Source organism: Gossypium hirsutum, chromosome A02 (genome assembly GCF_007990345.1).
Source record: "Gossypium hirsutum isolate 1008001.06 chromosome A02, Gossypium_hirsutum_v2.1, whole genome shotgun sequence".
Classification (NCBI taxonomy): domain Eukaryota; kingdom Viridiplantae; phylum Streptophyta; class Magnoliopsida; order Malvales; family Malvaceae; genus Gossypium; species Gossypium hirsutum.
Genome location: NC_053425.1, coordinates 87,951,505 through 87,964,579, shown reverse-complemented (window position 1 = coordinate 87,964,579; position 13,075 = coordinate 87,951,505). Strand labels below are relative to the sequence as shown.

At 32.2% G+C, this 13,075-nt stretch overlaps 1 non-coding gene across 1 annotated transcript; it reads left to right on the top strand.

Moving 5' to 3' along the window:
* The first annotated feature begins 613 nt into the window (after positions 1–613).
* LOC121216909 (small nucleolar RNA R71) lies at positions 614–720 on the top strand. The gene has a single exon (XR_005913118.1). It is a non-coding gene; the product is annotated as a small nucleolar RNA R71 (small nucleolar RNA).
* The last annotated feature ends 12,355 nt before the right edge of the window (positions 721–13,075 follow it).

Here is a 13,075-nt window from a genome sequence, read left to right as displayed (position 1 = left end):
TGCCTTCAATAAATTCTCTAAGCTATTGGATGATTCAGCTTGAGCTGATTTTTGAACTTGTTGGGGAAAACTAGAAGGCTGGGTTAGTTTAGGTTGGGCGTAAGTGTTACTGGTTCCAGCTCCTTAGTTACTCCAGGAAAAATTAGGGTGATTTTATCACGATGGGTTATAGAAATTAGATTGCAGTCCTTGCCTTCCTCGATTTTGGTTCCAGTTACCCATATAATACACGGATTCTGGGTCTTATGGGCATTCTTCGAACAAATGTTCTTTCCCACAATAAACACAGGCTATACTTTCAAATTGATTTGGTGGTTGTGCTGCAAAACTATTAGACCCATTAGTAGTAAGATTTTTTAACATTGAGGATGTTGATGATACCTGAGATGAGAGTGAAGTAAGAGCATCTACTTCATGTTTTCCAGCAACTCGTCTTCCTAACGCTACTCGATTGGCTGGCCATTGATAATTTTTACTAGCAATCCTCTCAATGATTTCATAAGCCTCATTATAAGAATTAGAAATGAGAGCATCGTTAGTAGAAGCGTCCACTACCATCCTCGTATGAGCATTAAGACCATTATAAAATGTCTCAAGTTGGATGCAATGTGGGGTTCCATGATGAGGGAACTTCCATAATAATTCTTTGTACCTTTCCCATGCCTCATACAAGGACTCATCATCCATTTGTTGGAAAGCAGTGATCTCGTTCCTCAACTTAGCATTCTTGCTAGGCAAGAAATACTTCATAAGGAATCTTTCTGCTAACTCTTTCCATGTGGAAATTGAGTTTGGTGGCAATGAGTTCAACCAGGCTCGAGCTCTGTCCCTTAGCGAATACGGGAACACCTTCAATCGTAATGCATCTTCGGGTACTTCAGCTAACTTGAAAGGGTCGCTCACCTTCATGAAATTTTCTCACAAGCATGGAATCATATCATAAACCTCATAATAATCATAAAATATTTATTTCTATTTTCAGATTTGTGGTCTAATACCATTGTTCCAACTAGACCCTAATTCGGGATGTTACACTATATTTATCCACAATTTGCAATATTTTCCTTGATTTTTACCATTTTCATAAATAAGTCTCTAAACTTGAAAATTATCAAGAATTACTTAACAAATACTTATATTTAACAATCAAGTTTAATAATCTATTATAAAATTTCAAAAACACTTCAATTTCATCCGTGGCAAGTTCCTAGACTTTTAACAAATTTACAAATTGACCCCCGTGCTAGCTAGATTAAGCTAATACGATAACAAAAACATAAAAATTACTAAAAAAATTAAGATCACTTACATGCAAGCAAGATTATTCCAAGCTTACTTCTAGGGTATTTTGGCTAGAACAATACCAATTTGAGAAGATGATAGCTTCTTTTTCTATTTAGTCTTTTGTTTGTTTTAATTTATTTATTAAATTACCATTATAACCTTTATAATTTAAGTAGAAATGCTTAAATTGACACCTTGAAACTGTCCACTATAAAAAATAAGGTATATTTACCTCTTTAAACCCTTAATTCATGGTTCTTTAGCCATTTAATACAATTAAGCTAATAGCGATTAACTTTTGCATCCTTTACGATTTAGTCATTTTTCCTCAATAAACTATCTAAACATTAAAATTTCTTAACCAAATTTTAATAAGACCTTAATAAGACTTCATAAATATTTAATAAAATATTTACAGCTCGATTTATAGAAACGAGGTCTCGATATCTCATTTTCTAAAACTACTTAACTTTAGAAACATACCCCTTGAACCTAATTATTCTTTCCTTCAACAAAAATCATTAAATCAAATTTCATTATTACACTATATATTTGACTCATAAATATTAAATAGTAAATATTTACGAACTCACACATTGGATTTATGGCCTCAAAACCGCTATTCCGACACCATAAATAAATAGGTTGTTACATTGATTGTACCTTCTTCTTCCCTTTGGGCTTCCATTTTCATCTGGTTTACGTTTATCTTCTCGCTTCCAACACCACCGACGATCATAACCCTTCTTCTGTCGTCAACCATGGGAAACACGGCGGTGGATTATCGTTGCCCGACGATGGGTGTTTCTTTTTTTACGTACAGGTTTTGCCATCTTCTACAACTGGAACATTTCCAGCTCAAGCTTTGAATTGGAAACCCAGTTCTGGTAATAACTAGTAAAAAGTCAAACGAGAAGACAAAAGTTACACTGATTTCTCTTTCCAAACCTTTCAATCATCAACCAACACAAATGAGACCATGTAATTCAACTCAAAGTATTATCCTTGATCTTTGAAAATATAAAGGAAAGGATTTTGATTGAGTTTTTTTTTTCCCAATTTGTAGGAGCAACAACAAGCATGGAGCTTCAAAGAGTTTATAAAGGAAGATGATTTTTCCTCAAGGAAGAACATGGTGAAATCAAAATACAACCATATACAGAGCTTTTTCCAATGGCGTGCCACATAAACACGAAGTCATAGATGACATCATAGATGATGATTCTCCACCGAAAAATAGCCGGTAAACAAAACCATGTTACTATGGTACTGCTGCTATTACTGTTGTTAGGGACTAAATTAAGTCATTTGGTGATGAATTTGTGGCAACAACTAGAACATCGAATAAGGAAAGTAAATAAGATTCTGAGTTGCATCGAAAGTGAAAGGGAAAACCATTCTCGAAGAAGGTAAAAAAGCATTCAAAGAAGACGAAGAAGGTGAAGAACTAGTTAAAGAAGGCGAACTAGAAGGTAACAAAGACGACTGGTCTACCATTGAACCAATTAATCAAACAAGTTCTTGACATTGAGTAATCTTCTTATTAGGTCATTCCGACATGGAAGCTTCACCAAAAATTGACTTCCATTGTCGCTTCTCAAACTCAAAATCAAGCTTGTTCCCTTTCTCAACCTTCCAGTCTTGCACATCACCAAAACCCTTGTTAGATTCACCACTATTTTCAATAGCAACCATTGATAAAATATATATTTTAAAAACCACTGAAAACCATTTGCTCTCTCTATCAAAAAACACAAAAAACTTTCAAAATCAAACAACCCAAATTGGAATGAGGTCAAGTTTCAAAAAAAAATTGAAAGACCAAAATTAGAATCTAGAAACTGAATTCAAAAACTAATAAATATAGAATCTATCGAAAAGAATCGAATTCAAATTCATGATCTTTGACCCCATCTTAAAATAGAGAGAGTGAGCTTTTTTTTACTTAGATTATGCAACGAGCAAATCCAAAACGGGTGTTGAAGGTGTTGGTTTTTTTTATTTTAAATGAAGCAAATTCTGGAGGTTTTTTTAGTAGAGTGTTGAGGGGAATTTATGAATTTAGAAGAAACTTTTGGAAAAAAAATGGGAGAGGGCTCTGTTTTTTTAGAGCTTATGTTCGTTGCAGTTTGACTAATGATCAACTAACGTCTTCCATTAAAGTTGGGTTGATTTATAGAAAAATTTTAATGTTGAGGGCGTCAATAAAAAAAGGTCAATGGCTCAAACCCAAAAACCCATAAACGTTGAGGGCCTTTTTTGCAATTATGCCTCTTCTAAATTTTGATTCAAATATGATTATTGTTTGTATCAAAGTGTATGGTAGGTTTAGATTTCTTTGGTTATTGTCTGCCATGTGCATACAAATAGACTTAGGAAAGAGACAAACCAGTTCCTATTTTTATGACTAGCAGTATCAAGTTTCTTTGGATTCACATATGACTCAAATATGATTTAAATATGAATCAAATATGACAAATCAGTTCCTAGTTGTTAAGAACATTTTTTAAATGTCGATTCAAATATGATTATTGTTTGTATCAAAGTGTATGGCAGGTTTAAATTTCTTTGGTTATTGTCTGTCATATGCATGACAGAAACAAATTTTTTTGTATTAAATTGTTTGGTTATTGTACTTGACAAAAATGGATTTCTTTAAATTAAAGTGTATGGCATGTGCATGATAGAAATGAATTTGTTTGTATTAAATTGTTTGGTTATTGTACATGACAGAAATGGATTTATTTGCACTAAAGTGAATGACATGTGCAAGACAAAAATGAATTTGTTTGTATTAAATTGTTTTTTGTATTGGTTATTGTCTGCCACTGTCTTTATTGAGGTTAAATTTGTTTGGCAGGTTAACTTGATGATGAATTTAATGAGAGTGAAGAAGAACTGTCTGAATTTGATGTGTCTAATATGGTTAGGGTTAATTTAGATGGCTTAAGCATAGATGATACAAAAGTATGGGAACTATCTGATAGTGATGATTATGAGTGGTTAAATAGTGCACATGAATTTGAGATGACCAAAATTGGCCTAAGTTCAACTCAGACAGTGACATGAATAATCCAAAGCTTGAGGTTGGAATGTTATTTTCAACCAAAGATAATCTAAAAGAAGCTACCAGGGAGTATGGTAGATTGAATAGTTATTTTATTAAGTTCCTTAAAAATGATCAAAAGAGGTTAAAGGCAATTTGCAGTTCAAATTGTTCTTGGTATATATGGCCTTTAAACTACACCCTAATAACCCTACTAACCAGACTTAGCAAATTAGAAGTTTAAACCCTAACCATACTTGCTCTAAAGCCTATAAAAATAAAAATATAACCTCAGCTTGGCTAGCTCAACATTATAAAGACAAGTTCATTGTTGATCCCAATTATTCTTTGACATCATTACAACAAGATGTTAAAGGAGATTTATTTTGCCTTGTCTCATTAACCAAATGTAGGAAGCCTAAACTTAGGGCAGTGGAATTACTTAAAAGGGGTTATGAGGCATAATATAAGAAGATATATAAGTATCTGTTGGAGGTTAGGACCTAAAATGTTGGAATAACAACAATCTGTTATATGCATAACCGGTTGTATCAAAGTATGTATGTCTGTTTGCAAGCATGCAAAGATGGGTATAAGGCTGGTTGTAGGAGGATAATAGGTTTAGATGGATATTTCTTGAAGGGATACTTTGGTAGCTACCTTCTGGCGGCTGTTGGGATAGATACAAATAATGACATCTATCCTATTACATATACTGCTGTTGAAAGTGAAAACATAGCATCATTGTGATGATTCTTGGAGTTGCTCACATTGGACTTGGAAATTTTGAGCTCCTATCAGATATATTTCATGTCTGACAATTAGAAGGTAAAACTCCATTTTTTTGCTTTGTTTTATGCTTTTTCTGTTTAGGATGAATGCTAAAGAATTAAATTGTTTCTCTTCTATTTGTAAGGACTTGTAGAAGTAATATCCATGTTGTTTCCTAATGTAGAAACAAGACACTGTATTAGACACTTACATGTTCAAGAAAGTTGGTTTCAAAAAAAAAGAATTGAAAGATTTACTTTGGAAAGCTGCTAAAGCAAGCACTCTAAGGGATTTTGAGGATGACATGGCTAAACTGAAGAACACTAATCAACATGCTTATGATTGGTTAAAGGGAAAGAACCCTGGTCACTGGTCAAGGTCCAACCCTGGTCACTGGTCAAGGTCCCACTTCTTATTTAGGAGCCAGTCTGACATATTGGTGAATAATCTTTGTGAATGCTTTAACAAGGTATACCCCTAATTATTTTCTATATGTAGTTCATTAAGGAGCAAGTTCATTAAGAAAGAAGGATGCCTATTCTAACAATGATGATTGTTGGAAAATCGGCTTTGGAAAACGCAGCAGAAAATATGTTTCAGGGAAATAAAAGTTTTAAAAATTTTCCAAAAGAAGAACTTGGTTTTGTTATCTAAAGTAATAAACACTTAATCAAAACCGTACCCTTTGATTTGTCTAGGATGAGCGCTTTGACCGAGTAGTCTTCTCCGCTATCTTTAAGCTCACGTCTATTGAGTGTGGGCTCACTTCGAATCATAATCATTTTCACAAAAATTACCAGTGGGGTAATTTCACAATTTCTCTAAATTTTTGGGTCAAGTTGTAAGTAAAAAAATATCTCTAGAAATTTTCTAAAATAATTTCTTCAGAGAATTTTCCCTCTACAACTTTCTCTTAAATTCAAGTATGAAAAATAATACCTCATGGCTCTCTTTATATAGAGAGAGTTTTGAGAGTTCAACTATGATTAAACTTAATCACTTTAATATTAAATTAATATAATACTTATCAAGATAAATATTCTATTAATTAATACTTATCTATAAGATAAATATTAAATTAAATTTAATATTAAGATAATCACTTTAATATTAAATTAATAAAATACTATCAAGATAAATATTACATTTAATTTAATATTAAAGTTTATTAAAATAATATCATTTTTTGAATGGTTAATTTGAAATCAAATTATTCGATAGAGTCCCAGAAGTAGTGTGATTCCTCCACTGCTCAACCGCCGAAAGACCACTTGCCGACCATCGGAATGCCACCATCGTCGTCGTCGGCACCGTCGTGTCCAATGATGCCATCGTAGGTACGACACCCTTACGGCACCCTGAATTGATTCGGCTATTGCTGGTTTGGTCCAGGCCAATAACAGTCCAACAGGTTTGGTCTAGTCGGTCAACCAGATTTCACATGCCAGATCTGGTTCAACCAATTTTTGGGTCTCAGTCTCAGTTTTTGGTTCTTAGGCCCAATTTTCGATCTCAAGTTCAATTTTCAAATTCAATTATCCATTGGGCCAATTATCTAACTTGAAAATTAATTTTCAAAAATATCATATTTATTTTAATTAATTTGATTAGTTTAATTTTTCTTAATCAAAATTAATTTTCCCAAAAATCACTAAGATTTTCCAAATTAATTTTTCAAGAAAAATTTTTAATTAAATTTTCTAGTTGAACAATTCTCACAACTGTCTAATTTAATTTCACATCGAATAAATTGACTCAATTAAATTATTTCCAAAGTTGTAGAACTTCCTTCTGATTCAAATGCAGTCCGATCGAGCTTTTGTTAAGCCAGCGGAAGGACTAATTGGATATATATAATTAGGCTCGAATAATTGCAATTATGTCCAGAAGCATTGTTCTGATAATTTGCAATTTACTTAATCATGGAGTCAGTTCACAAGAAGTAACATGATTGAAAACTCCTTATTGTATACTTTTTACGAAAACAATTCATCTAACTACTTTGTACAATGACCTCATCATGTGTGTGCTACCCTTATATGATATCCTTGATTCCTGTGAGTTAAATCCACTTACTCAATATAATCATATTTTATCTCATTATCACCATTGTGTCTTCTTAATGATTAATATGATCACTGTCAACAAATGATTGCGATAAATTACTCGCTCGAGAACAAACAACCCGTGGCCATGTTCCATACTTATCAATCCACACAATACCAATGAGAGAATATCATTAACTCTTAATGTAACACCACTAACCCTTATCCGTTGCCAAAATAGTTTTACGAAGCATTACTAAACTTTACGAAATAAATTCAGACATTTCACAACCTTTATTATACATATAAAAAATCATTTATTTAACACTCATATTGTCTCTTAGATGGGCCCTCGAGGCCCCAATATACAACTTAGAAATGGATCGGGACTAAACTGGATACTCAAAGAATTTTTCTCAAAATCTCAAAAATTTTCTTAGGAGCAGGGGACACACACCCGTATGGTCGACCGTGTGAGCCATACACATGTGTCTTAGGCCATGTGGGCATTCAATATGAGACACACGGCCACGTCCCAGCCCGTGTCCTTACCTGTGTAACTCTCTGACTTGGGTCACACGGCCAACCACACGTCCGTGTGCTAGGCCATGTGCAAGGTGCAGGTGTCACACGACCAAGCCACACGCCCCTGTGCTAGGCCGTGTACAAATACTTGGGCATTCTGTTTTGAAATTTCAAGGTGCAGATGACACATGGCCAGACTACACACCCATGTGCATGGCTATGTGTCACACACGGCTGAGACACACGCCCGTGTCTCTGCCTGTGTGGACGAAAATAGGCCATTTTAAGGCAACTTTTCTCACCCTTTTTAACATCAACCTAAACACAATATTTAAATACACTAATATATCCCAACCAAGCAAACAAAACCAACCAATACATGTTCTAAAAATAATATAACGATTACATATACATCAATTACTTATATTTACCTATTTAACTCATTTCATTGATTTATCAACTTCTACTACTAATTACACACATACAAACATTTAAGATTCATAACCATAATTCAAACTATTTCATTGCCAAACCAACCCTATATATGCCATATAAACCAAAATTTACATTTCAAAAACTACCGGATTAAACTGGATAGTGTGGCTTGATGTGTTGATTCGATCTCCCAATCACACGTTAATCTACAAGAACATAAAACAACACAAGTAAGCTTAATGAAGCTTAGTAAGTTCAATAGATTAAACGTTGATCTTTCTGAACTTAATACATTAAACTAAATTGTAAATAAATCATACATTCTCCCTGTCAAATACAACATAAGTCAATGAATACACTTCCTTCAGATCAATACAATTAATAATCAATATATCTTTCAATTCATTCACATAGGTCTTTGACCAATTCTTATTGAATTGAGGAACGGCTTACGGATATGAGTACATCATTTTCTTTATGCCATAGTCCAACTATAGTCGTACATATGCATTGCCAAGGCCCAGCCATGGTCTTACATTCATAGTGCCATAACTCAGTTATGGTCTTATTGTCAGAATGCCATAGCCCAGCTATGGTCTTAATTATAAATACTGCCATGGTCCCACCATGGTCCTAAATTCAAAGTGTCATAACCCAGTTATAGTCTTTTCATTAAAATGCCATAGCCCAGCTATGATCTTACATAAAAACATTGCCATGGTCCAACCATGGTCTTATCCGTCAATTCATCCTTTGCTATAAAACAATTGTACTCAATCCTACGTTCTACTTGTTTTAAGCATTCATTTCAATTTCTTATTTTAATAATAAATGTTAATTTCAATAATAAAAGTATGAATAAATACATTATATCATTCATAAATTAATAAATAATCATGAAAGTTTAACCTTACGAACTTACTTGGGTTGGATTGTAAAAATGATAATAGTTCAAGGACTACTAGACTAATTTCCCTTTTTCTTGTTGATCTACGAGCTCTTAATATGATGCAAAAACCAGCTTAGAGAACCTTCAATGTCATTTTTGGACTGGAAATTAGAAGAAGAAATGTCTAGAATTCAATTTAGTTACTTGTTTTATTTTTAACTTTAACCAATTTATCATTTTGCCCTTAGTTCGCACTAATTTTGTTTATTTCTTCTACCCTTGTGTTGTTTCAGCCATCTTCTTTGGCTAATTTGCCTTTCAAGTCCTCTCTCATTTAACACTTGAACCATTTAACCATTTTAGTGAGTTTTGCACCTTTTTCAATTTAGTCCTTTTTAATTAATTAACTATCCAAACGTTAAAATTTCCTAACGAAACTTTAATACTAACTCAATGACACTCCATAAATATTTATAAAAATATGTACAGCTCAGTTTATAAGATTTAGGTCTTGATACCTCGATTTCGGAACCAATTAATTTAATAAGTATTTCTAAAGCACAAATCACTAATTCATAAACCTTCCTAAATTCATAATTTTCTCATTAACACTAAATAATAAAATTTTCAAACTCACTTGTCGGATTTAGTATCTCGAACCACTATTTCTGACACCACTAAAAATTAAGCTGTTACACTTTAATCAATGTATGAATTCCATTATTGCTAGTAAAGTCATGCTATACACAAGTCATGTACCCAACATACCTGCTATGGGCTCGATCATCTTTAGCATATAAGCCTCCACTTATATAAAAGCATATGAGTTGCATACGCGTGGTCAGTGACTAACTCAAGATTTAGGTAAACCACACCATAAACATCACAAGTGAATTAATTCACAAACAAGTTCATAATTTATTCATAGGTCTAGTCCAATGTATCATTCTTCTAATGAATACACTAGGTGTGAGTATTCGATCGAGTCGAATCAAATCGAGTCAAAAAATTTTGAGTTAGTCGAGTTGATGAATCGTATTTTAGCAACCGAACTCAATTTAAATTTTCTTTGAATCGAGTCAAATTGAGTCAAAAAATTTCAAATTGAGTCGAGTTAATGAATCTTATTATTTATACTTAATGTTGCATTTACATGGACATATTATTTAACTAGTAGACAAAGTACAATCTTTTAGATTAATTTTGAGTAAAGGAAAAAGGGAAAGTGGGGCAATTTGGGAAGGAAAGTAAAACTACTAGGTAAACATTTATCAAAACAACGTAGTTTTGTTTTTTAACTTGATAGTTTTGACTTTTAACTTTAGTTAAGGTAAATATTTATCAAAACGATGTAGTTTTGCCTTTTCTTATTTGGATTTTCGAATAACTCGAATTAAATGTTTGATCGAATCGAGTGAAATTATTCGAGTTAAATTAGAAAAATTAATAATGTCAAATTAACATCTTATTACAATATAACTATTTCTATGTTAGAGCACATAAATTTGAAACCATATATAATTAAAAAAATTTTAAAGCATAATAATAACAATAAGATATTTTAGTATGATAAACTTGAATCATTAATAACTTATTTAGATTCCAAAATCATTGTTTTATAAAGTTTTTAATTTTTTATATATATTTTAGATTTTTTTAAAAAAATATAATTTTTTAAAATAAAAATTTTAGAATTTTTATAAATATTTTGAATTTTAAAAATTATTTTCAATTTATGAAAATTATTTTGATTATTTTGTAACTTTTGTTAAGAGAAAGACCAATTTGCTCATTTTCGAAATTGATAGGGACTAAAAGGGTATTTATACTAATTTGTTATGCGAATTATTTGAGTTATTCGAATTGTAAAAATTCAACTCGACTCGACTCGAAATCGAAATCTGAAATTCTTATTCGAGTTTACTCAAATAATTCGATTAACTCGAAATTTAAATTTTTTTCAATTTTTTCGAATCGAATCGAATTTTGCTCACCCTTTGAATACATCTATGTTTCTACCTGTGCAGTTAACTGCTCCAATGGCTAAGACTAGTTATCTTCCCAAATGGAATTGTAGATGACATAATAATCTTTCTAAGTATTTGAATCAAATGATCACTTTGATTCTTTTATGGGATTACAGACTCGTTTAGATTAGTTACAGAAATAAGTTGTCTTTATTGCAATGTAAATCTATGTCTCCACTCATGAAGTCAACTGCTCTGATAGCCAAGACTAGTCATCTCCCCAATTAGAATTGTAGATGACATAATAATCCTTCTCAGTATTTGAATCAAATGCTCACTTTGATTCTTTTACGGGATTACGGGCTCATGTAGATTATCTACTGAAGTAAGTTGTCTTTCTTGCAATGTAAACATTCTTTACAATGCAACTTATCTTCAGTTTGAACTTTAGACAATCAATGAGCTAATATTTTCTTGTCATAATTTCGCTATGCATGCAAAATATAAAATACAGAAACACAAAAGATATAATAGTGAAATGTGAAATTAACTTTATTTATTTATTTATTGTTCAAAGATATAAACATGTTTACTAAAATATGGGCACATTTCCCAACAGATGGAAATAATTAGGACCAAGATCATATTGTTGATTGTTAAGAAGAAAGAAGAAGCTAAAAACTTTTAAGGGCACTTGTGTCTAAAAATCAAGAAAAAACTGGATGTCAATATGAAAGATTCATTAAGGTAAATAGATCATTTTCAAATATATGTATGCCTTTATTCTACCATCACATGTTCGTGGGGCTCATCACATGCTGCCTTTACTTAAGTATGATATGTTTTAGTGGTTTTTTTTAGGTGTGTTCCACCACATACTGGTGGGGATAGATATCAGGTTGAATATGGTCCAGGCAGTCAGTATGTGGTGGGCCTAGTTGAGAATTCCTGCTCCTACAAGAATTGGTATCTCACTAGCATCCCTTGAATGCATGTGGTGGTTTTCATTCATCTAAAAGATGAATACCCTGAAACTCATGTATAAACCTATTACACCAAGCAAACCCAACTTGCTATTTACTCCAACTTCATCAGGCTAGTAAGGGGTTCTAAACAATAAGAATCTGTGGCAGACATGCTGCCAATACTACCTCTTACATTAAGAAAGCCACCTGGCAAACCTACAAGGTGAGAAGGAAAGAACCTGATGAACCACAAGCACAACAAAGCTAACTAAAAATGGGTGGAAATGAAGTGGAGTAAATGCAAGAAATTAGGCTATGATAAGAGGAGTTGCAGAGGAGAATTCGTCCAAAACATTCCAGTAAGTCATTTGCCTTAGCTTCATTAGTTACTTACATATGCAATGTATTTGATGGATTTCACTTGTTTTTGTAGATCACAAGACGCAAAGTTTGGTGTTCATAAACAAGTGGTTGCCCAACTCATTAAAAAGCTACCCCAACTGTAAGAGTCTATTTTCAGTAATGTCAAAAATAGTGGTTTCGGGACCACAAATTCAACAAAAGAGTTTAAAAATATTATTAATATTTACGAGTCAAGTATAATATTATTTAAATTTTGGTTCAATAATTTTTTTAATTAAATGAATAATTAAATTTATGTGGTATATCTCTAAAATCAAGTGGTTTTAAAAAAGGAGGTATCGGGACCTCATTTCAGTAAAGTGAAGTGATTAAATATTTAAGGAGTATTATTAGGGTCATATTAAAATTTGGTTAAGAAATTTTAATGTTTAAACAGTTAATTAATTAAAAGGGCTAAATTGTAAAAGATGTAAAATCTAATCACTATTGAATTATAATGATGAGATGGCTTAATTATTAAATAAGGAAGGACTTATATGGTAATTATACCATATATATGGTTAGTCGAAATTATGGACAAGGTTTGGTTGAAGTTTTAACTAATATTGTAAGGGTAAAATAGTAAAATAGTAAATAAGATAACATAAACAAAAAAAAAAACAATTAAGTGTTCATCTTCCCCATTTTCACCTTAATTGGCCAAATCACCATGGAAGCAAAAACTTGGAGAATTTTGGTTCATATTCTAACTTGCATGTGAGTAATTTTAGCCCCCCGTTTTTAGT